Consider the following 27433-nt stretch of genomic DNA (forward strand, 5'->3'; position numbering starts at 1 on the left):
CAGGGCTCGTAGCAAGGGGAAGGGGAATATGAAGCGAGAAGATGAGCATGTATCATTTAAGCGTACGTTCAGTCTGTTACATGCTGTGTTCTATTCGTGTGCTAGAAGAACGTGTTCTTGAAGTGTAGTTGATACTTGTAGTCATTGTAATTCCTGTGATTCCATGTGTAAACAGTGGTAACAATTTTTGCAACATTCGCGGACAGGCTGCATTGAACTCGCAAAGGAGGCCAGTACCGGCATTACAGATTTTACTTTGGCTCTGAAATCGCGGACGAGGACAAGCCCTGTGCTCCTCATGTATGTTGCATATCTTGTGTCTCGAGTCTTCATTCGTCGTCGAATTGTAACAGATCTGTCGGTTAACACGTAGTATTTCCAAGAAGAAAAAAATTCTTCCTTGACGTGTCCTGACATACCGTCTGCCATGCGACCGCCGGCCGGGGTGGCCGAACGGTTCTAGGTGCTACAGTCTGGAACCGCGCGACCGCTACGGTCGCAGGTTCGAATCCTGCCTCGGGCATGGATGTGTGTAATGTCCTAGGTTAGTTAGGTTTACGTAGTCCTAAGTTCTAGGGGACTGATGACCTCAGAAGTTAAGTCCCATAGTGCTCAGAGCCATTTGAACCATTTTTGAGCCATGCGACCAGTGCCTCACGACGGACTGCCTGTTCCTGTTCCACCTGATTCTGATAGCGACGAGAGTGATGGTGAAACTAGTGCTGCACCATCACCTTCGAAACCCAGTTCTTCGAAAGATCCTGATTTTGTGGGTAACTATGAGTGTGGTGTCACCACAAGGCACCACACTGGCTAGGTTGTAGGCTTCAAATCGGCCGCGGTCCGTCAGTACACATCGGACCAGCGAGTCGCCACTGTCGACGCTAGCAGACCGAGCGCCGCCACTCGGCTGGTCTTGCGAGACAAGCTAGCGCACTGGCCAGCCGACTTTAATAGGAATGGTTCACTCGTTATAGCTTCAGAGATCTCAATTGTAGAGACGCTAGTTAGCATAGCCTTCAGCTAAGTCAGTAGATACGACCTAGCCAGGCGCCACATATACAGGGTGTTACAAAAAGGTACGGCCAAACTTTCAGGAAACATTCCTCACACACAAATAAAGAAAAGTTGTTATGTGGACATGTGTCCGGAAACGCTTAATTTCCATGTTAGAGCTCACTTTAGTTTCGTCAGTATGTACTGTACTTCCTCGATTCACCGCCATGATTTCATACGGGATACTCTACCTGTGCTGCTAGAACATGTGCCTTTACAAGTACGACACAACATGTGGTTCATGCACGATGGGGCTCCTGCACATTTCAGTCGAAGTGTTCGTACGCTTCTTAACAACAGATTCGGTGACCGATGGGTTGGTAGAGGTGGACCAATTCCATGGCCTTCCACGCTCTCCTGACCTCAACCCTCTTGACTTTCATTTATGGGGGCATTTCAAAGCTCTTGTCTACGCAACCTCGATGCCAAATGTAGAGACTCTTCGTGCTCGTATTGTGGGCGGCTGTGATACAATACGCCATTTTCCAGGGCTGCATCAGCGCATCAGGGATTCCATGCGACGGAGGGTGGATGCGTGTATCCTCGCTAACGGAGGACACTTTGAACATTTCCTGTAACAAAGTGTTTGACGTCACGCTGGTACGTTCTGTTGCTGTGTGTTTCCATTCCATGATTAATGTGATTTGAAGAGAAGTAATAAAATGAGCTCTAACATGGAAAGTAAGCGTTTCCGGACACATGTCAACATAACATATTTTCTTTCTTTGTGTGTGAGGAATCTTTCCTGAAAGTTTGGCTGTACCTTTTTGTAACACCCTGTAGTTTATGCACTGCCAATTAATCTACACTCCTGGAAATTGAAATAAGAACACCGTGAATTCATTGTCCCAGGAAGGGGAAACTTTATTGACACATTCCTGGGGTCAGATACATCACATGATCACACTGACAGAACCACAGGCACATAGACACAGGCAACAGGGCATGCACAATGTCGGCACTAGTACAGTGTATATCCACCTTTCGCAGCAATGCAGGCTGCTATTCTCCTATGGAGACGATCGTAGAGATGCTGGATGTAGTCCTGTGGAACGGCTTGCCATGCCATTTCCACCTGGCGCCTCAGTTGGACCAGCGTTCGTGCTGGACGTGCAGACCGCGTGAGACGACGCTTCATCCAGTCCCAAACATGCTCAATGGGGGACAGATCCGGAGATCTTGCTGGCCAGGGTAGTTGACTTACACCTTCTAGAGCACGTTGGGTGGCACGGGATACATGCGGACGTGCATTGTCCTGTTGGAACAGCAAGTTCCCTTGCCGGTCTAGGAATGGTAGAACGATGGGTTCGATGACGGTTTGGATGTACCGTGCACTATTCAGTGTCCCCTCGACGATCACCAGTGGTGTACGGCCAGTGTAGGAGATCGCTCCCCACACCATGATGCCGGGTGTTGGCCCTGTGTGCCTCGGTCGTATGCAGTCCTGATTGTGGCGCTCACCTGCACGGCGCCAAACACGCATACGACCATCATTGGCACCAAGGCAGAAGCGACTCTCATCGCTGAAGACGACACGTCTCCATTCGTCCCTCCATTCACGCCTGTCGCGACACCACTGGAGGCGGGCTGCACGATGTTGGGGCGTGAGCGGGAGACGGCCTAACGGTGTGCGGGACCGTAGCCCAGCTTCATGGAGACGGTTGCGAATGGTCCTCGCCGATACCCCAGGAGCAACAGTGTCCCTAATTTGCTGGGAAGTGGCGGTGCGGTCCCCTACGGCACTGCGTAGGATCCTACAGTCTTGGCGTGCATCCGTGCGTCGCTGCGGTCCGGTCCCAGGTCGACGGGCACGTGCACCTTCCGCCGACCACTGGCGACAACATCGATGTACTGTGGAGACCTCACGCCCCACGTGTTGAGCAATTCGGCGGTACGTCCACCCGGCCTCCCGCTTGCCCACTATATGCCCTCGCTCAAAGTCCGTCAACTGCACATACGGTTCACGTCCACGCTGTCGCGGCATGCTACCAGTGTTAAAGACTGCGATGGAGCTCCGTATGCCACGGCAAACTGGCTGACACTGACGGCGGCGGTGCACAAATGCTGCGCAGCTAGCGCCATTCGACGGCCAACACCGCGGTTCCTGGTGTGTCCGCTGTGCCGTGCGTGTGATCATTGCTTGTACAGCCCTCTCGCAGTGTCCGGAGCAAGTATGGTGGGTCTGACACACCGGTGTCAATGTGTTCTTTTTTCCATTTCCAGGAGTGTATATGTGCCCGCATCTCGTGGTCGTGCGGTAGCGTTCTCGCTTCCCACGCCCGGGTTCCCGGGTTCGATTCCCGGCGGGGTCAGGGATTTTCTCTGCCTCGTGATGGCTGGGTGTTGTGTGCTGTCCTTAGGTTAGTTAGGTTTAAGTAGTTCTAAGTTATAGGGGACTAATGACCTCAGCAGTTGAGTCCCATAGTGCTCAGAGCCATTTTGAACAGATTTTCACGAAATACCACTGTGTGAACTCAGTGACCTAGTGAGAAATCCGGGCCGAAAGGTAAAGCTGAACTATTGGCGTCAAGACTACAACAGTGGACTTGTCACGATACGATAGTGAATGTGATTGCGTTTCGTATCTGCCATTCCTTCCATTTTCCGAAGGTGAAAAGAGCTCGGTATTTTACAATGATGTACAGCGACTACAAAAGTGATCACTGGAGGTTATTCATCGACGCCTCCAAATTAAGTCTCAAGTGTGTGCTACTGTATAATGGCAACGTGTTACCAGCGGTACATTAAATGTATTCGCAGTTGCGAATATGAACAGCCATCAGCTATAGCATGGAATGGCGACAGTGAAAATTTGTGCCGGACCGGGAGTCGAACCCGGTTTTCCCATTTATCGCGAAGGGTCACCTTACCATTGGGCTACCCGTGCAAGACTCACGGCCGGCCCCAAATTTCCATATTTCATCAACCATGTGTTGCACGGATAGCCAAATGGTAACGCAACCGTTCGCGATAAATGGGAAAACCGTGATAGAGTCGCAGTCCAGCACAAATTTTCATTGTCATTCCATTCTGCAGCTGATGGTTGTCCATAATCGCAACTGTGAATACATTTAATGTATTTCGTATCGGCTGTAGTCACCACAGTGCCTGTTCCTTTGGACATGCATGCACGAACGAAGGAACTTTGTATCGTAAATTGGAATAACATAGGCACTGCGAGATCGTATCGTGTTACCATAGATTCCGATTGGGTATGCACCGTACATGAAAGAAACGTATGATAACATGAAAAAATTGTCACAATTGAACTACGATAAGCTTAAGTAGCAGAATTCTAGGGACCTGTAAGTCATAGACATAGTACTTGGGCTACAACACGCTTCACCAAATTCTCTTGCTTCCTGTGCCTCTGGGATGGCAGCGCCAAAGCATTTCATTATAAAAGGAAATAATGGTCTAAGCGTCAATCACATGAACCAGGATCTCACAATTTTATGCACGAAGCGCTTCTCGAATCCAAGAACGTAATTCTCCCTTGTCTTCTCATAAAATTGGGCCTACTGAAGAACTTCGTTAAGGCTATGGACAAAACTGGGGAAGCATTTCTCTATTTTTGCGAGAAATTTCCACGTCTTAGTGAGGTGGAAGTAATAGAGGGGATTATCGTTGTCCTCAGATACGGAAACTATACAAAGATCAGCATTTCAATACCATGCTGACAGGTGATGAGAAGTTAGCTTGACACGCCAGGTTAGCCGAGAGCGCTACTGCGCTGCTCCCTGGACTCGGGTAGGCGCGCCCGCCCCGCATCGAATCCGCTCGGAGGATTAACGACGACGGCCGGTGTGCCGGCCAGCCTGGGTGTTGTTTTTAGGTGGTTTTCCACATCCCCCTACATGAATGCCGGGCCGCTCCCCACGTCCCGCCTCAGCTACACGGCTCGCAGACATTTGCACACTTTCGCACTATTCCATGGATTACAGTTGTGGTACACTAATTCTGTCCCGGGGGGTACGGGGTGGCGGCAGGAAGGGTATCCGGCCACCCCTTAAACAAGCATTGCCAAATCGGATTAAGCATGCCGACCCTGCCCCACTGCGGGAAAAGGCTCAAGTGAAAGAAAGAAAGAAAGGTGATGAGAAGTTAGCTTCGGATGCTTTTGTTTAAGTTTTAACATACTATCTAAGAAATAAGAGAGCAGAAAACTGTAACGATCTTGTAGCAAATATCCTGCTCTGCTACAATAGACTGGTATGCAACATGTCTTTAAGTTACATTTCCGAGATTCCCACTTGGACTTCCGTACTGAGAACTGTGGTGCTGTAACCGACGAGCATGGAGAACGCTTGCTCTAGAAAATATCGGTCATAGAAATGAGATACCAGGGACGTGCAGTGCATCAATGTTAGCTGATTCTTTCTGGACGCTAATCAGGGAGTCACCAGCAGAAAACTACGAGGCCTGTTCAGAAAGTAAGCTCCGATTGATTGCCAAATTGAAACCACAGTGAACATCAGAAATGTTTTACTTGTAACAATTAGCTACACCTTTCAGCTACTTCTCTACGTAGTCGCCGTTCTGACTTGAACTTTTGTCATAGCGTTGTACCAACTTTTCAATAGCCTCATCATAGAAGGCAGCCGCCAGTGCTTTCCGCCAATTCTCCACGCTGGCCTACACCTCGTTGTCTGTGTCAAAATGTTGTCTTCAAAGACAGCGGTTCATGTGACCAGAGATGAAACTCAGGGGGAGACAATTGCGGACTGTATTGTGGGTAATCTCACATTTCCATTTGAAAACGATGCAGGAGCATCTTCATTGCCCCTGCAGAATGCGGCTGAGAATTGTCTTGAAGACGAAACAGCACGACAGTTATGTAATGTTAGCTGCATAGCTTCAGGCGAAATTTCTCACCAGGCCCTCGTACTTGGCGGCAGACACTATTTTCTAGACATCTTTACGCACTCACTGCGAGCTCAGAAATGAGGAGAGCGACGTGATGCTAACTGGGGTTATACTAGAGACACTACCCAACACATCTGTGCAAAGCTTTATCGGATTTTCATAGTCGTTTCCATTTCGCGACCGATCGGAGCTTACTTTCTGAACGCCCCTCGTACAAACGTCAGGCAGAGCGGTTGCGCCTTCAATGATCTTCCTCCGAGGGATAACACCAAGGCAAATACTTGCATAAGCTTGTATAGGCAATATCGTGTAGCTCGAACAGTCCACGGGTGTACGGCCGGTCCATAGTGTCCAACGGGCACAATATTTCGGCGATCAGACATGTCGCCATCGTCAGGTGCGCTGACGAACTGAGCTCCTGAGGGCGGGCGGCCGTCCTAAATCCCCTTCCCCCGCGAGGCGGGGCTGCCACCACCCTTCGCAGAGGAATGGAGTACTAAAAATACTGGTGCACAGGGCGCGCACCGTGTCGGACGCAGAGAGTCTGCCCCATGAGCTGGAACACCTCAAAACTGTATTTCGGAAAAACGGGTACTCGGAATGGCAGATCAGATGCGCTCTCCGCCCCACCTCTACAGTACAGTGTGCGGAGATGGACGAACTCACGGAGGAAGAGATAGCCACTGCCTATATACCGTATACTGGCGCACCATCGGGGAAAATAGGACGAATATTGAGGAAACACCGAGCAGGAACTGTCTTTTGCCCACCAAATAAAACACGAGCATTATTGGGAAGTGTCAAAGACTATCTCGCTTTGCGGAAGGCCGGCATATACCAGATTCCCTGTGTTTGTGGGAAGACTTACATTGGACAGACAGTGCGCACCATCGAAGACCGTTGCCGAGAACATCAGAGGCACCCTCGACTTACGTGCTCCAACAAGTCGGCAGTCGCAGAGCACTGTTTGTCCGAAAATTACGAAATGGACTACCAACGTATCAGGGTCTTGGCACAGACATCTAAATACTGGGACAGCGTCGTTAGAGAGGCTATCGAAATTCGTACCAGGGACGGACTCACCAACAGAAAAAAATGGTTCAAATGGCTCTGAGCACTATGGGACTTAACATCTGAGGTCATCAGTCCTCTAGACTTAGAACTACATAAACCTAACTAACCTAAGGACATCACACACATCCATGCCCGAGGCAGGATTCGAACCTGCGACCGTAGCAGCCGCGTGGTTCCGGACTGAAGCGCCTAGAACCGCTCGGTCACTGCAGCCGGCGGACTCATCAACAGACATTGCGGCTATAACCTCAGCAAGGCATGGGAACCAGCACTGAGTCTAATTAAAAAGAGGCTCACCAAAGAAAACGAACGAGCGACCAGGGCGGACGAGGCAGTTACACCGACGCCACCACAGACGCCGACGCCAGCCTCTCAGCGACCGCCGACGCGCAGCCGCGGGCGCGGACCGCGGAGAGAACGCCTCGCGGGGGAGGGGATTTAGAACACTGCTTGAATACTGCTCATCAGTGTGGGATCCGTACCAGATAGGGTTGATAGAAGAGATAGAGAAGATACAACGGAGAGCAGCGCGCTTCGTTACAGGATCATTTAGTAATCGCGAAAGCGTTACGGAGATGATAGATAAACTCCAGTGGAACACTCTGCAGGAGAGACGCTCAGTAGCTCGGTACGGGCTTTTGATAAAGTTTCGAGAACATACCTTCACCGAAGAGTCAAGCAGTATATTGCTCCCCCCTACGTATATCTCGCGAAGAGACCATGAGGATAAAATCAGAGAGATTAGAGCCCACACAGAAGCATACCGACAATCCTTCCTTCCACGAACAATACGAGACTGGAATAGAAGGGAGAACCGATAGAGGTACTCAGGGTACCCTCCGCCACACACCGTCAGGTGGCTTGCGGAGTATGGATGTAGATGTAGATGTAGATGGAGAACAGGCCACCCGCCCTCAGGAGCTCAGTTCGTGAGCGCACCTGACGATGGCGACATATCTGATCACCGAAATATTGTGCCCGTTTGACACTATGGACCGGCAGTACACCCGTGGACTGTTCGAGCAAGAAATACGCTGGGAGAAGCTGAAGAATCACAATATCGTGTAGAATCATAGCTTGAAACGAGAACTAATCTTGCATTTTTCATTTTCGGAACACCCGGAAACATGAAGATTAGCTCAAATAACTTACGAGTTTGCTGCCGGTAGCGAACCCGTAAGTTATTTGAACATTCAATTCGCCGGGAAAAGTTAAGGTCTCATAAAGATTAGCTGTTTTCACGTTAGTTAAAGAAAAACGTTAAGTTTTACTGTCTAGTGTTATCGATGATAAAGTAAGATAGGCTGATTATAACCGACATATCCTTAATAGATATGAAAAAGCATTCAATCTGATCAGGGCTATGACTGGAGTATGTTGGGGTTCTAATCGGCTGACTGTGATGACTTTCGGTCCCTACTAAGGACGCAGTTTGATTACGATCACATGCGCCACCCATCAGCGTCAGACAGTCCACTCCAAAAGCTTGACACTATGCAGTACAAAGCCTTGCGTATAGTTACTGGGGCGTTCATGTCAATCCCAAACAACTCATTTCTTGTTGAAGCGAATGAACCACCGATAAAGCTGCGACGGTTATTAATTTGCAAGAAATTCCTTCTGCGACACTATTTCGACGAATATGGGTCCCTTGACGAAAAGATCCGGAAATTAACATCCTGCCATGTGTGTGGAAGATATTAGATAAATAAAAAAGTCTCTGAGCACTATGCGACTTAACTTCTGAGGTCATCAGTCGCCTAGAACTTAGAACTAATTAAACCTAACTAATCTAAGGACATCACACACATCCATGCCCGAGGCAGGATTCGAACCTGCGACCGTAGCGGTAGCCCGGTTCCAGTCTGTAGCGCCTAGAAGCGCACGGCCACTGCGGCCGGCGATAAATAAAAAACTTCCACCTGTCGCGATTGGTTATATGGAGAGACAGGCATTAAGGGACAAGCTGTGGAAAAGTCTTCTTATACCGCTTTACAACAGCCTTTAAGAAACGTCGACTCTGCAGACTGATAAAAGGATCAGATTAATGTTTCATAATCAGGACCCAACTGTTCTCCTGTTCTGTCTAAATGGTATTTATAGACCTTCACAAATATTCAATTCTCTATCCGCAGCTTTCGAAACAATTCTTAGGCGACATACAAAGAATATGTTATTGTTAATTTAGATATATAGTCATTAACATGAACTCAATTGGTTGTATCCCAAATGTGTACCAAAGGCGATTTATCATTTCTTATTCTGTCATCAGTATGATTTTTATAGCATAGTACCACTGTTTATTCTGTGTGACATTTTCATCTTATTTACTTCTTTTATTGTACTCTGGTGGTAAAACTTGCTCTGTGTCAAATAAATCCTTCGTTATGCATGTAACTTCGTACCAGGGTATGATTTAAAGTAACGTCTACCACGAATCGTCAAAACAAATCGTAATATAACATTTCCTGTTTTGACATGCTTGTATGGACAAGTTCCCAAACCAGCGAATTAAAACAAGTCTAGGCTGTGGATTTTTCAATGAAGATTACGATCTATCGGTAGTTCCACAAATTCAAGCTTTCTACCTGTCTTGTTTCAATGTTTGATAAATTTGTTCTTATAGCTTGGGAGATCTATGAGATCATTGTAGTACGAGCGCTTTCTGAAAAGTAATGCCTCCGATTTTTTATGTGAAAACTCTTAACTGCTTGAAGTAAAACAACAGTTACTAACATTCTACATCTCTATTCTTCATGTCTACACATTTGCAGACCTCTGCCGCTTGAGGGCTCCGAATTGTGAAGCGTTGACATGGCGGTATGTAACGTAGCTTCGTCGGTGCATGAGAAACAGCGAGTTTCTAACTGTGGAAGGAGTTCGTCCACACATGGACCACCCTCTCCTTCAGTATGATAATGCGAGCTCTGCGACATCTATAACATTCCGAAGCTTTGGGTTCCCATCACCCTCCATACAGTCCCGACTTGGCCCCATCAGGTTTCCATTTTTTTCCTAAACATAAAGAATAACTTCGAGTACTTTACTTTGACAGTGATGGAACGGTGCAAGCAAAGATGAGATCGTGGCTCCGTCAAAAATGTCAGACATTCCACAGTGACGGTGTCAACAAACCGGTTTCTCGTTGGGAGAGATGTGTTCGTTGCCAGATTGACAATGGTTCAAATGGCTCTGAGCACTATGGGACTCAACTGCTGTGGTCATTAGTCCCCTAGAACTTAGAACTACTTAAGGGGCTCCGGAACGCCCTATACTTGCAATGTTAAAATAACGCTTATAAATTACATCTTTCCTCACAAAGTATTTGAGGTAGGAAGTTGAACTTTTTACAGATTATTTATTGGAATATGGGCTACAACTTAACACAGGGATTTTACAAAATTTTAGTTCAGTTATTAAAAATGATTTTTTTCCAATTGTAATGAAAATTCACAACATTTTTTGCAATTTTTTATTTATATATTCAAAAATATACAGTTTTTTTTGGAAAAAGGCTGTGTTAAATTATGCAGAAGGTACTGTGTAAAATTTACTGAAAGTTTGAAACAAATATGTTTGGAAGATCCTTAGAAAACATGTAATTAGTATGAGAAAATAAAAGTTTTGGGAATCGAGCGACAAAGATTGGATTAACTTTTTAGTGCATTCCAGGTCAATAGGATGGATTATCTTCATCCTCTGCAAACTCCTCCTCCAGCTTCCTCTTGTTCCTCCTCCTGTTTACTCTTGCTTGTATTTCTAGACTCTTTACAGCCCTGTCTGCAGCCCGAAGGCGTTCCTTGTCTAAAGCAAGCATCGCTCGTACCATGTTAGAACCTATCTTCATTCCCATATTTCTAAATACCTTTGGCTTTCCAACATTTCTCCTTTTCTTAAAAGCCTTCAGAGGATTTCTAATAACTTTACTTTTACTCTTTATTATACTTCAACAAAACAGAGACTCAAGAAACAGAATTAATTACGAATATTTTCGAGATAACGACAGAGTAAATAAACATGAAACAATCGACAATCACACCAGCGATATATATTGAACCATCACAGGTTAGCCACAACACATACTTTATCTCACATCACTAAAATGTACCTGATGAACACGGACGGTAATAATAACACCATTTGACAGCAGTTTAACGGCGCCACAGTGGGTCACGCCCATGTAGAACACATTTAAAAAAAAATTTAAAAATAGTTGTAGTCTTCGGAATTGAATAAATTATATATCTATTAAAACGTAATAGTCTGCAGATTCAGAAAATGCAAAAAAGTAAAAATTGAACTTTTCATGATTTTGAGCCTTTCCGGAGCCCCTTAAACCTAACTAACCTAAGGACATCACACACATCCATGCCCGAGGCAGGATTCGAACCTGCGACCGTAGCAGTCGCACGGTTCCGGACTGCGCGCCTAGAACCGCGAGACCACCGCGGCCGGCGATTGACAATGTTGAGAAATAAATATGTAATCTATACTAATAATGAATCTGTAAAACTGTGGTGTCTGTCTAAATACGCTTACCTCCAAAACTACTGAACGGATTTTTAAGAGGTTACCACTGGCATCTTCAACTTAGCTGGAGGCAACGTATAGGCTAGATTTCATGACAACCGGATCAAGGAAAAAATATATTCATACAAGTATTAAAATGTATGTATGTATGCACGTATGTATGTTCCACGTCAGCGAAACCACTAGACCCATTTCTACCATACTTGGTCCACATTTCACTTGCTGTCTGGAAAGCATCGCTGTAGGGTGAGAACAACCTGTCTATTGATGGGGTGGCGGTGGATGTGAAAAAGAAGTGTCGGTCACGACGTTCGAATACGCAAATTTTATTCATTATTTGAGAAGAAGACCACTTTGTGATTTGCAGCAAACTTTACACGTCATTTCAAACCTTTACCAAACTTTCTCTCGCTGACACCCCCTACATAGACGTGAAAGGGAAAAGATTTATCGCTTGTTACATTCTCACTATTCATTTTCGCATCAGGCATGACTCTTTAATTTATTACTGCTTTACTACTAACTGTACTCGCAACACATTTTGCAGACAGTGTTCACGTATGTCACTGACTGTACCTGTAAAATTATATGTATGTACGACGCATTTTTTAGGAGATATGATGTCATAAACAATGAGATACGTGAAAAACTGCCGCACCATGCATAACGTTTAAATTTATTATTAATAATCCGCTGAATCGATTTCAATGTGATTTTGTAAAGAGATAGCTTGAACCCTGAGGAAGAACGTAAGCTACTGTGTAGTACAAGAAACTTACTGATTTGAAGAATGTTACGGGAATTGTGGAATAATGCACTTTGAAAAAGCTACTTCCTCTCTGACTTTTAATCTTTATCATATCTGTGAAAATGCTGTTCTCGACTGATATATGCTACGTAATACGATTATAAATAATGAATACAATGCTTTAAGACCTTCAATGTCTTTATTCCAAACTCCCACACAATTTGTTGCATATCGTACACGTTGCATCCGGTATTTGAAAACGAGTGAACTTAGTGACTGACAACAAAATTTACGTATACTTTCAAACATTTACGAAACTTTTCCTCGCTGACAACCCCCAGAAAATGATTTAAGGATAAAAGTTTATAGCTTACAACATTTTCGCTGTTGATGCAGCAAAACTTTTGCATCAGTCATGACGTAATGTACTGCTTCTTTCATACTAATTCTACTCGCGAAACATTTATTAGACGGTATCGATATATGCTGCTGAATACACCTAAAAAATTCTATCATTCTACGATACATAGTTCAGGAGATATGAGTTAAGTTGGAGATGACAGACAGAGGGGGATGAGGAGAGGGATAGACAAAGGGAAAGAAAGAGATATACAGAGAGAGGGGGAGGAGGAGATGGAGAGTGAAAAGGGGAGATGAGATGGACAAAGGCGCAGGAGAAGAGAGACAGTGAGTAGTGTGTGGAGGAGCTGGACAGGGAGTTAGAAGGTGGAGTAGGTGGACAGAGAGAAGGGGGAGAAGGAGACGCAAATAGGGAGGCGGGGCAGAGGAGATGGACTCATAGAATAGAAATAAGTATATACAGGGCAACGCCGGGTATTCACCTAGTGAAGAATAAAGATGAAGAATGTTAATAACGTTTGTTGTACTTAAAAAGCTTTAAGAGTTCCACATACAAAATTCGGAAGCATTATGTTTGCCTCGACCATCTGTTGATGTTATCGAATGTTTCCTTCGCGGCATTTTCAGAAAGGGGAAGATACTATTATTTTATTCCTATACTTGTATCATCTACAAGACGGCAAAATTTACATTTCCTGGAACTGCAAGTTGATTATAATTTTTTATGTCATAAACAAAAGAGTGCGTAGAAGAAATAAGTGAGTCCAGTGTATCACCTTACGCGGCACGAGAAAAGCCTGCAAGTAATGTGGAGCAGTCCCGAGTAACGTATGGACAGGGCACAGTTAGACCGAGGCAGCCGCGCACGTCGTGTTGAATATCAACTCCCAGCATGAATAAAATACACCACCTCATTCAGAATATTCGTGAGAAGGTTACAACAGATGTCACGCGAGGTTTAAAATAGAACCACTTACGAAACTCGCAGTTAACCGACGTATGCACGGGCTGCAGTGGCACCCCCGGCGCAGGAAGTGCACAATCGCCGGATATCATTACTCATTACTTTGCAAGCGGCGGCTATCGAGTGACAGATGCACCGACATCCCGCGGTGGCACTTACGTATTAAGCGAGCCACCAGAACAGCAGGTTCCAGAGCAGCTTCATTCGGGGGCGCCAAGTCTCAGACCAGCAGACATTATGGCTGACAACAGTACTTCACAAAGTTCAAAAATGGCTCTAAGCACTATGGGACTTAACATCTGAAGTCATCAGTCCCCTACACTTAGAACTACTTAAACCTAACTAACCTGAGGACATTACACACATCCATGCCCGACGCTGGATTCGAACCTGCGACCGTAGCAGCAGCGCGGCTCCGGATGAAGCGCCTAGAACCGCTCGGCCACAACAGCCGGCGTTTCACAAAGTGCGAGTGCGACAAGAACACGACATGTCATTCTTCAGACATAAAAGCAACTTCGTTGCAACTCAAAGGAATGTTATAGGACCATTACTATTTACAATATGCGAAGGGTGATCATAAATTGAAGTCTCCTGTGTCTTAAAAATAATAATGAACATATAACAGCTGCCGGCCGCTGTCGCCTAGCGGTTCTAGGCGCTTCAGTCCGGAACCGCGCTGTTGCTACGGTCGCAGGTTCGAATCCTGCCTCGGGCATGGATGTGTGTGGTGTCCTTAGGTTAGTTAGGTTTAAGTAGTTCTAAGTTCCACCGTGCTTAGATCCATTTGAATATAACAGCGGAGTTAGTGCATATTACAGCCTGAACTGTCCTCTATACAACACTACCGTTCAACATAGTCACCATGCATTAGACCGAGCGAGGTGGCGCAGTGGTTAGCACACTGGACTCGCATTCGGGAGGACGACGGTTCAATCCCGCGTCTGGCCATCCTGATTTAGGTTTTCCGTGATTTCCCTAAATCGCTTCAGGCAAATGCCTGGATGGTTCCTTTGAAAGGGCACGGCCGATTTCCTTCCCTAATCCAATAATACCGATGACCTCGCAGTTTGATCTCTTCCCCCAAATAAAAAAAACCATGCATTTGGAAACATTTACGCTAACCCAGGCATCAGAAACTGTTTGGAAAAATTCAGAGTTTTTCTTTTTGACCCACGATTTTAAAAACCCACGTTTCGCTCTTGGGTGTGAACTAACACGTCTGTCACCTCCCATCACTTCATCAGCACTTTCTCGACCAGCATTTATGACAGATACCGTCGGCTGTAATGTCCGTTTCTCCTTTACCAAACATGTTCCCTCAACGCTGCAATCTGCTTATATCCATTACAGTGTTCACATAAAGTTTCCTCAAGGCTGAAGTTAAAACAACTTTAACATTATGGGTCGAGAAGCAAAACCCTGAATTTTTCCAAACTGGTGTTGATGCCTGGGTGCAACTATGGCGCAAATTCGTAAAAATGCGTAGTGACTATGTTGAACGGTATTGTTGTTTAGAGGACAGTTTGGGCTATGATGTGCACTAATGTCCACTTTAAGTTGTCATTATTAAACATTTTACGACAAAGTAAGCATTACTATTTGATCCACTCTCGTATATAAACAACCTAGTGGATAACTTAGGATGTTCCACAAGACTTTCCACAGATGATGCTGTTGTATACAGAGATGCCGCAATGGTTCTTAAGTATAGTGAAGAGGATCAACTCTTGGTGCAGGGTTGGTAGTTGACCCACAACAACTAGCAAATGAAACGTATTTCGCATAAATAAGCGGAAGGACTCATTGCTGCACGATTGAAAAACTATCACTAAAACCAGTCACATCCATTAAATATCTGGGAGTATGCGTATGGAACAACCCGCCAGGTTAGCCTAGGGCGCTAACGCGCTGCTTCCTGGACTCGGGTAGGCGCGCCGGCCCTGGATCGAATCCGCCCGGCGGATTAACGATGAGGGCTGGTGTGCCGTCCAGCTTGGATGTGGTTTTTAGGCGGTTGTCCACATCCTCTAGGTGAATACCGGGCTGGTACCCATGTCCCGCCTCTGTTACACGGCTCGCAGACATCTGAACAATTTCACACTATTCCACGGATTACACTAGTCGCAGACAGTTGGGGTACACTGATTCCTTCCCGGGGGTTACGGGGTGGTGGCAGGAAGGGCATCTGGCCACCCCTTCAACTAACATTGCCACATCCGCTTAACCATGCCGACCCTGCGTATCCGCGGGAAAACCGGCACAAGTAAAAGAAATAGAAATAAAGAAAATATGCGTATGGAACAGCTGAAATTGGAACGACCAGATAAACTAATCCCAGGTATGGCAAATGCCAGACTGAGATCGGAAGAACCCTAACGAAGTGTAGTACGTCCACAACGGAGGTATTTCACGAAGCCGTCGTTCGATCAAATATTGTCCATCAGTCAGGGATACGTACCAGATAGAATTGATAGAGAAAATACAGAAGATCCAAATAAGAGCAGTCCGATTCGTTAGAGGTTCATTTAGTAAGAGCGAAAGCGTCACGGAAGTGCTCATCCAACTGCAGTGGGAGTCGCTACAGAGAGACGTTGTGCATCAGAATGAAGTCTACCGTCAAGACTCCGAGAGCGTACGTTCGTAGAAGAGTCAACCGATGTACTGCTTCCTCCTATGTATACCTCCGAAAGGACCCTCTCTCTACCCGCGGACCATTCGTGACTGGAGCAGGAAAGGGAGAAATGACAATGGTATAGCCGGCCAGAGTGGCCGAGCGGTTCTAGGCGCTTCAGCCTGGAACCGTGCTGCCGCTATGGTCGCAGGTTCGAATCCTGCCTCGGGCATGAATGTGTGTGATGTCAAATGGCTCTGAGCACTATGGGACTTAACATCTTTGATTATCAGTCCCCTAGAACTTAGAACTACTTAAACCTAACTAACCTAAGGACATCACCCACATCCGTGCCCGAGGCAGGATTCGAACCTGCGACCGTAGCAGTCCCGCGGTTCCGGACTGAGCGCCTAGAACCTCTAGACCACCGCGGCCGGTTGTGTGATGTCCTTAGGTTAGTTAGGTTTAAGTAGTTCTAAGTTCTAGGGGACTGATGACCACAGATGTTAAGTCCCATAGTGCTCAGAGCCATTTTGAACCATTTTTTGCCTGAGTAGTAGAATAACAGAGGATAGCAGAGCATGCCAGGAGATTAAATGTAGAAATTCTCAAGCTAAAACAGCATTCACCCAGAAGTAGAAGTTACTAAAATAGAAAATACTGTTTTAAACGCCGGGAACAGTATGCAAAAACTTTTGTCTGGAGCGTTGCCGTGTATGGTTCGGTGATATGGAAAAGAGGGGAGCCAGAACGGAAACGACTAGAGGCTTTTTGGGAATGGTGTTGAAGAAGAGTCCTGATGATATCAAGGACAGAGAGAATTAACACTGAAGGAGTCTTCAACAACATAGGAGGGAAAAGGTCGTTGTGGAGGATTATCGAGGAACGGAGGGACCAAAGGATTAGACACTAGCACATATATATTGCTCCTTCCTTGAAAAATTAATAGAGGGAAAAATCCCTGTGAAGAATGAGCGAGGAAGGTCTGAAACTGACAACACAGTCTGAACTGAAGAGGCTTTCAGGAAGTAGGGAAAATGGAGAACGAGAATTATTGCCTACCAATCTCCGGATTGAGAGGAAAAAAAGAACAAGCATGGAGGACGTACACACATCCATCGCAGTCCGTTTCCATGACGCTTGTCACGGAGCACATACCATTTATGAACTCCATTAGCTCATTTATTTATACTGACATTTTCCTTGATCTTTATTACAAGAAATACATCCAGGGCATGATATTACAAGCTTTCTGATAAATAAATAAACTATATCAACTGTTTCCAATATAGAATCTTTCTAACAAAAGAAAATGAATACGCAAAATAATAAGACAAAAATGGTTGTAGGTATAAGTCTATTTCAAGGTTCACACGATGACTTTAGGAATAAAGAGCGAAGCCTATCTGGCGCAAAAATAAATAGAAATTTTAAGCTCGATAAGAGTATAGAGACAACAAATAGGGAAAACAGACACAGAAAAGAATCAAAAATACGTGGGCGGACCTGCGAGCAAACTACCGGGAGTTGGATAAGTTGCAGCTCTTTTGAAAATAAGCACCACCTCTAATAAACATCCGTGACCTCCAAGTCGCAGAGGAACTTCATTAAGCGTTTTTGACGAATCCGGCTGAACATGGACTTGACGAGTCCACGAAATATTAGATAATGTTATTATCGACAAACACAACTGCAGGCTGCTACGGAATGCAAATTACGTTAAACTGTAGAATCATATTCATATTCTTACCGATAAGAGTAAGAATTAAGACACAACAGAAATTACTCCTTGTAAATATAAAAAATAAATTGCATCGAATTCATATTGGATGCAAGCTGAAAGCAAACGAGAAATCGATAGTGCCCTCGAATAAGCCCGTCAAATTGTCGCAATGAACTAAGAACAAATTAATTAATGATAATGAGGCATCGACAGCCTTCGAGAAGAACACTGATAAATATAGCTCTAGAGTGGATATTATAATTACCGTGTACGCTGATTTACAAAGATCTTGGAAATGCCCTCGAATATTGGTCTAATTTCTCGACACGGATACACCAACCAATAGATGGCATTGTTGGCTGTACTTAAATTCCTGTAATATTTCGGCAGTGTGTTTTATAATCATTCTTAGGAAAAACGTATGCTGCCACGGATATTCAAGTTCGCAAATAGTAATGACGAATATTGTAGCTACTGAAATCTGCAACCTTCTCTTACAAAGAACGCGAAGCCTTGAAATGAAATTGTATATTTCTTTGAAACCATAACAACACCGTATCGTCAATGGACAGCACTACAAAGCGATGTCTTGTTTGAGAGCTAATTGAACTGAAGACGCAGTATTTGCTGTTACTGCAGTTTGGTGCCGCTCTGCAATCCTCTTCATCTTATAACTGCTGCTACATGCACCCATTAAACCTACTTAATGTTTTCGAGCCCTGGTCTCCCTTTGCAGCTTTTAAACCCTTTACCCGTCCAACACACACACATCCTACCACCACCAAAATGAAGGTTCGTTGCTGCTTCAGGATGTGCCCTACCAATATACCAGGCTATACGATTATCTTGTTTTATTTCCCACTACCTCCTCGTTAATTATTCGATCTGCCCACCTGTCTTCAACATTCTTCTGCAGTAGCACATTTCAAAAGCTTCTATTCTCACCCTATCTGAACTATTTACTGTTGACACCTCACCTACATGCAAAGCAGCGCTCCAGACTAATATCTTGAAGTCCGTTTACATGGGCCATAAAATTGTATATTACCGACAACATATATGGACAATGCTGTCCGTCAACATTGCGGCCACGCGAATTGCAGCCATGTGTACTACAACATTACCGGGCACTATTGATTGGCAATGTTTGCGGCAATACTTTTCTGGGCTAGAAGTGTTTACCAGGGACCACAGTATTGCCACAAAGTGGACCAACACGCGCCAGTGGAAACGAGTGCGGCTCTACTCCTTTTACAGTGCACAAGCAATGAAGTTAGAAAGAACTAGAGAAATCAAGCCTTGTAGATGCGTTCGTTTTTAAGTGAGCTGAACCCTTCAGAAAATTTAACTAGTTAACTGATGCTGGATACATAATTGTTCCAGTATTTTACCAGATTGTCGAGATTTCGAATATCTCGTACAAACAGCTTATCCGAGAATAGCTAAAGCCATTACAAATATGAGAGAGGATATGCCAGTTACAATCCGATTGGCGGTCACCCAACGGTTTTCAGCTATTGGTGATTCGTACAGAAGTTTAATGTAACTCTTTCAGGTGCACTATTCATCAATACGCCTCTTAGCACCAGAAAAGTCCAGTGCTTTGGAAGACGGGCTATAGGATTTCATTAAGGGAAGTTTGAAATAGAAATACATTTTTTTTTCCGTCAGCACTCACCATTGTTTACACTATCAATTCCTGCTTCAGATACATCTCGAGATAGTACGAAATTCAAGGCATCAAATGTAAACTGTGGTGTTACCGCCAGACACCACACTTGCTAGGTGGTAGCTTTTAAATCGGCCGCGGTCCGGTAGTATACGTCGGACCCGCGTGTCGCCACTGTCAGTGATAGCAGACCGAGCGCCACCACACGGCAGGTCTAGAGAGACGTCCTGGCACTCGCCCCAGTTGTACAGCCGACTTTGCTAGCGATGCTACACTGACAAATACGCTCTCATTTGCCGAGACGATAGTTAGCATAGCCTTCAGCTACGTCATTTGCTACGACCTAGCAAGGCGCCGTATTCAATTGATATTTATTATGTGAAGCATGTACCGTCAAGAGCGATGTACACCAATTATGGATTAAAGTTAAGTATTCCAGCAACAATGTACGTTATTGGCTATATTAATTACATTTAACCGTTCCAGACCTCACGCCAGTCTGCGTGTAATTAAACGCGTGCATTTCGGCCTCCTCTAGCAATACGGTGTTGGCTCTTCTGCCAACACAGCATAAACGACGTGGATGCGCTTCCAACCTTCCTACGCAACTGTTTTGCCGTTGGTTCGAAGATTTGAGAATTTTTTGAATGTCACTTCAAGCGTCATTACGAGCTCATCGGCAACAGCTTGCCATGTTTCTTCAGACTGCCGTCTTTGTATGCACTATTTTACATGCCCCGTAGCTCTGGTCGTAGATGAATCGCGTTTATGAAATTCGTAGTTCTCTCGCTTGTCCAGTTTTCCATTACTATACACAAAAAACTCACGACAACAAACTACTACAAAATACATAGCTATATGTGCGCGTGCAAACTTTCCGTTAAATGCGAAACGAAATTATTTTCGCTGAGGCAAGTGGCTGCAGCGCTGTCGATGAGAAGAATAGGAAATAAAGGTGAGTGCGAGAGTGAAGCGTTTACAGACAAGGGCAGAGATAGATATTGCCCTGCAATACGAAATATTCTCCACTCTTGGTGGACAACACCGGAAATCCCTCAGCAATATGTCAGCAACTACCTGCAATAGCCTGCAACTTTAGCGATATTGCCCAGCTATACCAAAAAATTGCCGTCTATTCCATCCACATTACAGTAGTGTTGAAGGCAACACTATTACGGACAAATATTGCTGTAAAATGCTGTCCATGTAAACCCACCTTTAAGAAAATACTTCCTAACCCTTAAATTAATAATCTTAACAAATTTCTCTTATTCATAAATTCATTTCTAGCTATTTTCAGTCTGCATCTTGTATCCTCTCCACTTCGGCCATTAAGTCTATCTGTTGTTTTGCTGTACAAAACCAAAACTCGTCTACTACTTTTATTGCATCAGTTCCTAATCTAATTCCCTCGGCGACGCCTAATTTAACGCAACTACACACATCAAAAAATGTTTTGCATCACCTCGGTTCCGAGAGTTCCGGAACCTTACAGAAAATTGGAATAGAGATCAACAAAAACATCATTTGCGCCCTTTTTATTGCTCATTGAAGCCACACATTGCATGTTGTACCAACATACAGCGAGACCTTCAGAAGTGGAGGTCCAGATTGCTGTAGACACCGGTACCTCTCATACCCAGTAGCACGTCCTTGTGTTCGTCATGGCATACTATCCACAAGTTCATCAAGGCACTGTTGGTCCAGATTGTCCCACTCCTCAACGGCGATTGGGCGTAGATCCCTTAGAGTGGCTGGTGGGTCACGTCGTGCATAAACAGCCCTTTTCAATCTATCCCAGGCGTGTTTGATAGGGTTCATGTCTGGAGAACATGCTGACCACTGTAGTCGTTAACCTGAAGGAAGTCATTCATAAGATGTGCACGATGGGGGCACGAATTGTCATCCGTCAAGACGAATGCCTTGTCAGTATGCTGCCGACATGGTTGCACTGTCGATCGGAGAATGGCATTCTCGTATCGTACAGCCGTTACGGTGCCTTCCATGACCAAAAAAATGTTCAAATGTGTGTGAAATCTTATGGGACTTAACTGCTAAGGTCATCAGTCCCTAAGCATACACACTACTTAACCTAAATTATCCTAAGGATAAACACGCACACCCATGCCCGAGGGAGGACTCGAACCTCCGCCGGGACCAGCCGCACAGTCCATGACTGCAGCGCCTTTCATGACCAGCAGCGGCGTACGTCGGCCCCCATAATTGCATCCCAAAACAGCAGGGAACTTCCACCTTGTTGCACTCGCTGGACAGTGTGTCTAAAGCGTTCAGCCCGACGGGGTTGCATCCAGACACGTGTCCGACGATTGTCTGGTAGAAAGCATATGCGACACTTCTGTGGGTGCACGAAAATCATTATTCAACATGGTGGAGTTGCTGTCAGGGTTCCTCCGAGCCATAATCCGTGGGTAGGGGTCATCCACTGCAGTAGTAGCCCTTGGACGGCCTGAGCGAGGCATGTCATCGACAGTTCCTGGCTCTCTGTATCTCCTCCATGCCCGAACAACATCGTTTTGGTTCACTCCGAGACATCTGAATGCTTCCCTTGTTGAGAACCCTTCCTGGCACAAAGTAACAATGCGGACGCTATCGAACCGCGATATTGACTGTCTAGGCATGGATGAACTACAGACAACACGAGCAGTGTACCTCCTTCCTGTGGAATGACTGGAACTGATCGGCTGTCGGACCCCCTCCGCCTAATACGCCCTGCTAATGCATGGTTGTTTACCTCTTTGGGCGGGTTTAGTGATATCTCTGAACAGTCAAAGGGACTGTGTCTGTGATACAATATCCACAGTCAACGTGCATCTTCAGGAGTTCTGGGAACCGGAGTGATGCAAAATCTTTTTTTGATGTGCGTTATTCCATCGCATGTGATTTACTTTCGTTGTTGTGATTCTTTAGTTTCTTCCATGGTACTTGTAGATCGAACTGTCCACGGGTTTGCTGCCTGTTCACAGTGTCCAACGGGCACAATACTGTGGCGATCAGACATGTCACCATCGTCCAGTGCGCTGACGAACTCAACTCCTTGCTGCGCGCTGCCGACCTGTATTCCATACTCCGCGAACCACTCCTTCCGCGGTCCGCGCCGAGGGCGTCCGTCGACTGCAGAGGAGGCGACTGCGTCGGCGTCTGTGGTAGCGTCGATGTAACTGCTCTGTCCGCCCTAGCCACCAGATCGTTGTGTTCGCTAAGTGTTTTCTTAATGAGACCCAGAGCTGGTTCCCAAGCCTTGCTGAGATTATTGCCACTGCCCCGGATTGTCCCTGGTACGAATTTCGATGGCTTCTCTAACGACTCTGTCCCAATATATTCATGTCTGTGCTAAAATTCTTGTAAGTTCGTATTCCAGCACATGATTCTCTGACGAGCAGTCCTCTGCAACCGTCGACTTTTTGGGTTACATTAGTTGAGTATGCCGTTGGTGTTCTCGGCATCGATCTCCGATGATGCGCACTGTCTCCAGTATACTGTCCTTTTTATTTAAAAAAATAAACATGCAGCACAATGCAATTATCAGAATGGGGCGGACGTTGGTAGACATGACGTACATGTACAGACAAACAAATGATTACAATTCTGAAAAATTAGAAGATTTACGCGGGAGAAAGAGTTTTACAAATATTGAGTTGGCCCATCTCTCACCATTATGCAAACAGTTACTCGGCTTGTAATTAACTGTTAGATTTGTTGGATGTCCTCCTGAGGAATATTGTGCCAAATTCTGTCCAGTCTGGTGCGTTAGATCGAGAAAATCCAGAGCTGGTTGGAAGACTCTGCTAATAGTGTTCCAAACGTTCTCATTTGGGGAGAGATTCGTCTCCATAGTAAAATTTCTGCTGTGATGTACAGAGTTCAGGTGTGCAAAGAAGCCAAGGAGTTCGTATCTTCCATTGTGCCAGATGACGAACTGTGATCAATAGCAAGTGGGTTCCCATTTGGATGGCATCACGACTGCTTCTTCAATGTGCTCCATATACGATTTGTAACCGCTGGCGAGAGTGGGTTGGACATTGCCACTCCCTACGTTTGTTCATAGTATTCTCTATTAAATAAAAAATTGGTGGAGATTAGGATATACCTGGAAAGTTCTGTGGGTTGACCGTCACATTTTTGACCAGGTTCTCTGACTCCATGTGACGCGACAGTCTCGTGTACAAACTCTTTGTGAACGGGGTACTGACATCACATGAAGTCCTCACCAGGTGAAGGCTGACACCGGGACAGACGGAGCGGCAGACACACACGGGAGTGACGCAGGAGTCGATATTCGAACGCAGTATGAATGCAGAGACGGCTAGACGCCACCCCCAGCTCTGGTGCCTCTTGCTAGGGCGCCTGGTCCACCAAGTGGTGGCTAGTAGAATATTAAAGTACTGTGCTGCACATGTTAGCCCTGTATTTAGCCATATTTGTAATTTTTCCTTTAGCAATGGTCAGTTTCCTGAGCGATTAAAGTGCTCAGTAGTAAAGCCGCTTTATAAAAAGGGAGAAAGGGATCATGTAGATAATTTTAGACCTATTTCTATGCCATCAGTGTTTGCAAAAGTTATCGAAAAGGCTGTGTATGTAAGGTTAATTGATCATTTTATATCACACGATTTGCTATCAAATGTACAGTTCGGCTTTAGAAGTCGTTTGACAACTGAAAATGCTATATTCTCTTTTCTCTGTGAGGTACTGGATGGGCTAAACAAAAAGTTTCGAACGCTTGGCGTATTTTTTGATTTAACAAAGGCATTTGCTTGTGTTGATCACACAATATTGCTCCAGAAGTTGGACCATTACGGAATAAGGGGAGTAGCTCACAATTGGTTCACCTCTTACTTTAGCAACAGGCAGCAAAAGGCCATTGTTCACAATGTTGATAACGGCTGTGATGTGGCATCTGAGTGGGGTACTGTCAAGTGGGGGGTGCCCCAGGGATCAGTGTTGGGGCCGCTCCTGTTCCTTATTTATATAAATGATATGCCCTCTAGTATTATGGGTAACTCTAAAATATTTCTGTTTGCCGATGACACTAGCTTGGTAGTAAAGGGTGTTGTGTGCAACATTGACTCGGTTTCAAGTAGAGCAGTACATGACCTCAGTTCCTGGCTTGTAGAAAATAAACTAACGTTAAATCACAGTAAGACTCAGTTTTTACAGTTCCTAACACACAATTCAACAAAACCTGACGTTTTAATCTCACAGAACGGGCATATGATTAGTGAAACTGAACAGTTCAAATTCCTAGGTGTTCAGATAGTAAGCTGTCGTGGAAAGCCCACGTTCAGGATCCTGTTCAAAGACTTAATACTGCCATTTTCAGTATTCGAACGGTATCGAAAGTGAGTGATATTTCGACACGTAAATTAGTCTACTTTGCTTAGTTTCATTCACTTATGTCGTATGGTATTATGTTTTGGGGTAACTCTTCCCATTCTAGAAGGATATTTTTGGCTCAGAAACGGGCGGTTCGGGCAATAAGTGGTGTGGGTTCACGAACCTCTTGTCGACCTCTTTTCACGAGTCTGGGTATTTTGACATTGGCCTCTCAATATGTATATTCCTTATTGTCAAAATGGTTCAAATGGCTCTGAGCACTATGGGACTCAACTGCTGTGGTCATCAGTCCCCTAGAACTTAGAACTAATTAAACCTAACTAACCTAAGGACATCACACACATCCATGCCCGAGGCAGGATTCGAACCTGCGACCGTAGCAGCAGCGCGGCTCCGGACTGGAGCGCCTAGAACCGCACGACCACGGCGGCCGGCTCCTTATTGTCGTTTCTTGTTACCAATATTAGTTTATTTCCAAGAATAAGCAGCTTTCACTCGGTTAATACTCGGCAGAAATCAAACCTCCATTTGGATCGGACTTCCTTAACTCTTGTGCAAAAGGGTGTGCAGTATACTGCTGCATCCATTTTCAATAAGCTGCCACTCGAATTCAAAAATCTTAGCAGTAATCCACGCGCTTTCAAATCGAAACTAAAGAGTTTCCTCATGGGTCACTCCTTCTATTCTGTCGAGGAGTTCCTTGAAAAATTAAGATGATTCTCATAGTATTGGTGATAGCGTTTGCTGATTTTCTTTCAGGTTCATGAACATTTATTTTTATCTGTTATTACTTTTTATGTTGTAAGTTCATGTACTGACACGTTCCATGACCTTGGAGATTTGCTCCTCAATTTGGTCCTACGGAACTTGACATTTAAATAAATAAATAAACCTCAATGTTGCTAAAACTCAGGCGCTCATCTTCACTAGGAGGAAGGTGTCACCAGACCTGCCAACAGTCAGCACCATGGGAGGCCACATCTCATGGAGAAGAACCGCAAGATACCACGGGATTACCCTGGACCAGCTGCCCCACATTAGTGACATCAGAAGCAGTGCTGTGGGAGCGTCCCTACACCTCCCCCCCCCCTTTTCTCTACTTTACCCGTCGTCGACGCTGCCTCTGCACCACGTCATCGCACTGTATCTAGCACCGGTCAGGTCAGCGTTGGAGTACGCCGCAGCCATGGTGTGGGGAAAAGCCGCTGCCACATCGGCAAGCAGCAAAGGGGCAAAATCGGGAACTGAAGCTTGCCCTGCGCTTTCAGCTGCTGCACTCGACGCGCTAGCTGCATCAAGACGTGAATCCTGCTGCTGGCAGTCAGACCGTACCTTTTGCGAAAAGGCAGGTCGATCCCACAACCAGTTCGTCAGGGAACTGGGCCACCAACCGCACCACAGGTTGACTACACGTTGGGAGTAGGACTCCACTCAGCTACTGAGTAGGACGTCGAAAACTCAACAACCTGAGGCCAATCCATAAAAGAAATGCCGCAACTTATCAACGCCTCGGAGAAGCAGGAATAGCAGTAAACTACTTAATGTGCACCACCCCGAACCAAGGAAGTGTGAATTTCAGAGTCAGCGTCCCAGGAGCTCAGTTCATCAACGCAGCTAACTTAGGCGATATGTCTGATGGCCAAAATATTGGGCGCAGTGAACACTATGGACGGCAGTAAACCAGTAGACTAACCGCTCTACTTTTGTTGTAGTTAAATTGATACCCTCTTTCCGAAAACCTCCAAGTTATTTGCCCTCTCTGGCAGAATTTTCATTTCACTGGCAAACCTCAAAGATTTCATTTCTTTTCCTTGAACTATAATTCCCTTTCCACATTTCTCCTTGATCTCCTTCATTGTTTGCTCATTGTACAGACTGAATAACATTCTGATTAGGTTACAGCCCTGTCTCATACCATTCACAGCCACTACTTCCCTATCACGTCCTTCCACCGTTGTAACTGCAGCCTAGTCTAGTCCGGTGTCTGTAAAAATTGTGAATAACACTGCACTCCCTGTATTTAAACTAACTGCTTTAACAATTTAAAAGTGGATTTATCGAGACAGAAGCCGACCACTCGACGAATTAATTCTTTCTTTCATCAGTTGCATCTCCATAGCTCCCTTGATAACTGAGCCCCAGAAAATAAATGAGGATGGCAAGATACTGAATTTATCATAGTTCCTAGACTGACCAGTAGCGATGAAGCACTAGACTGTAGCGAAATTACTACATCCGACGCGTCGCTCCTGTAAGTTTTGTGTTGCTTGCCCATAGAAGGCGTCGCCAAATGGGCAGGATATTCTGTCAATTTTCCAGGTGATTTTTCACATAAACAAGCAGAGCCACAGTCTTCACCGGACGGGGAAGGATGTCTTGCAGCAGATGGTTCTTAAGGATTAATGGGTGAGTTGCAACGTTTCTTGTCTAGCTGACAGGACTATCACTTCTGACTGTGCAGGGTTAGTACTTACGAA

General features: G+C 45.3%; 1 protein-coding gene across 1 annotated transcript in view; it reads right to left on the reverse strand.

Annotated features, from left to right (window-relative positions):
- Nucleotides 1-27433, reverse strand: part of LOC126248164 (growth/differentiation factor 8-like) — a 467910-nt gene that overhangs the window by 365329 nt on the left and 75148 nt on the right. The gene's annotated exons all lie outside the window — the stretch shown is intronic.

This window comes from Schistocerca nitens, chromosome 3, assembly GCF_023898315.1.
Source record: "Schistocerca nitens isolate TAMUIC-IGC-003100 chromosome 3, iqSchNite1.1, whole genome shotgun sequence".
NCBI classification, from domain to species: domain Eukaryota; kingdom Metazoa; phylum Arthropoda; class Insecta; order Orthoptera; family Acrididae; genus Schistocerca; species Schistocerca nitens.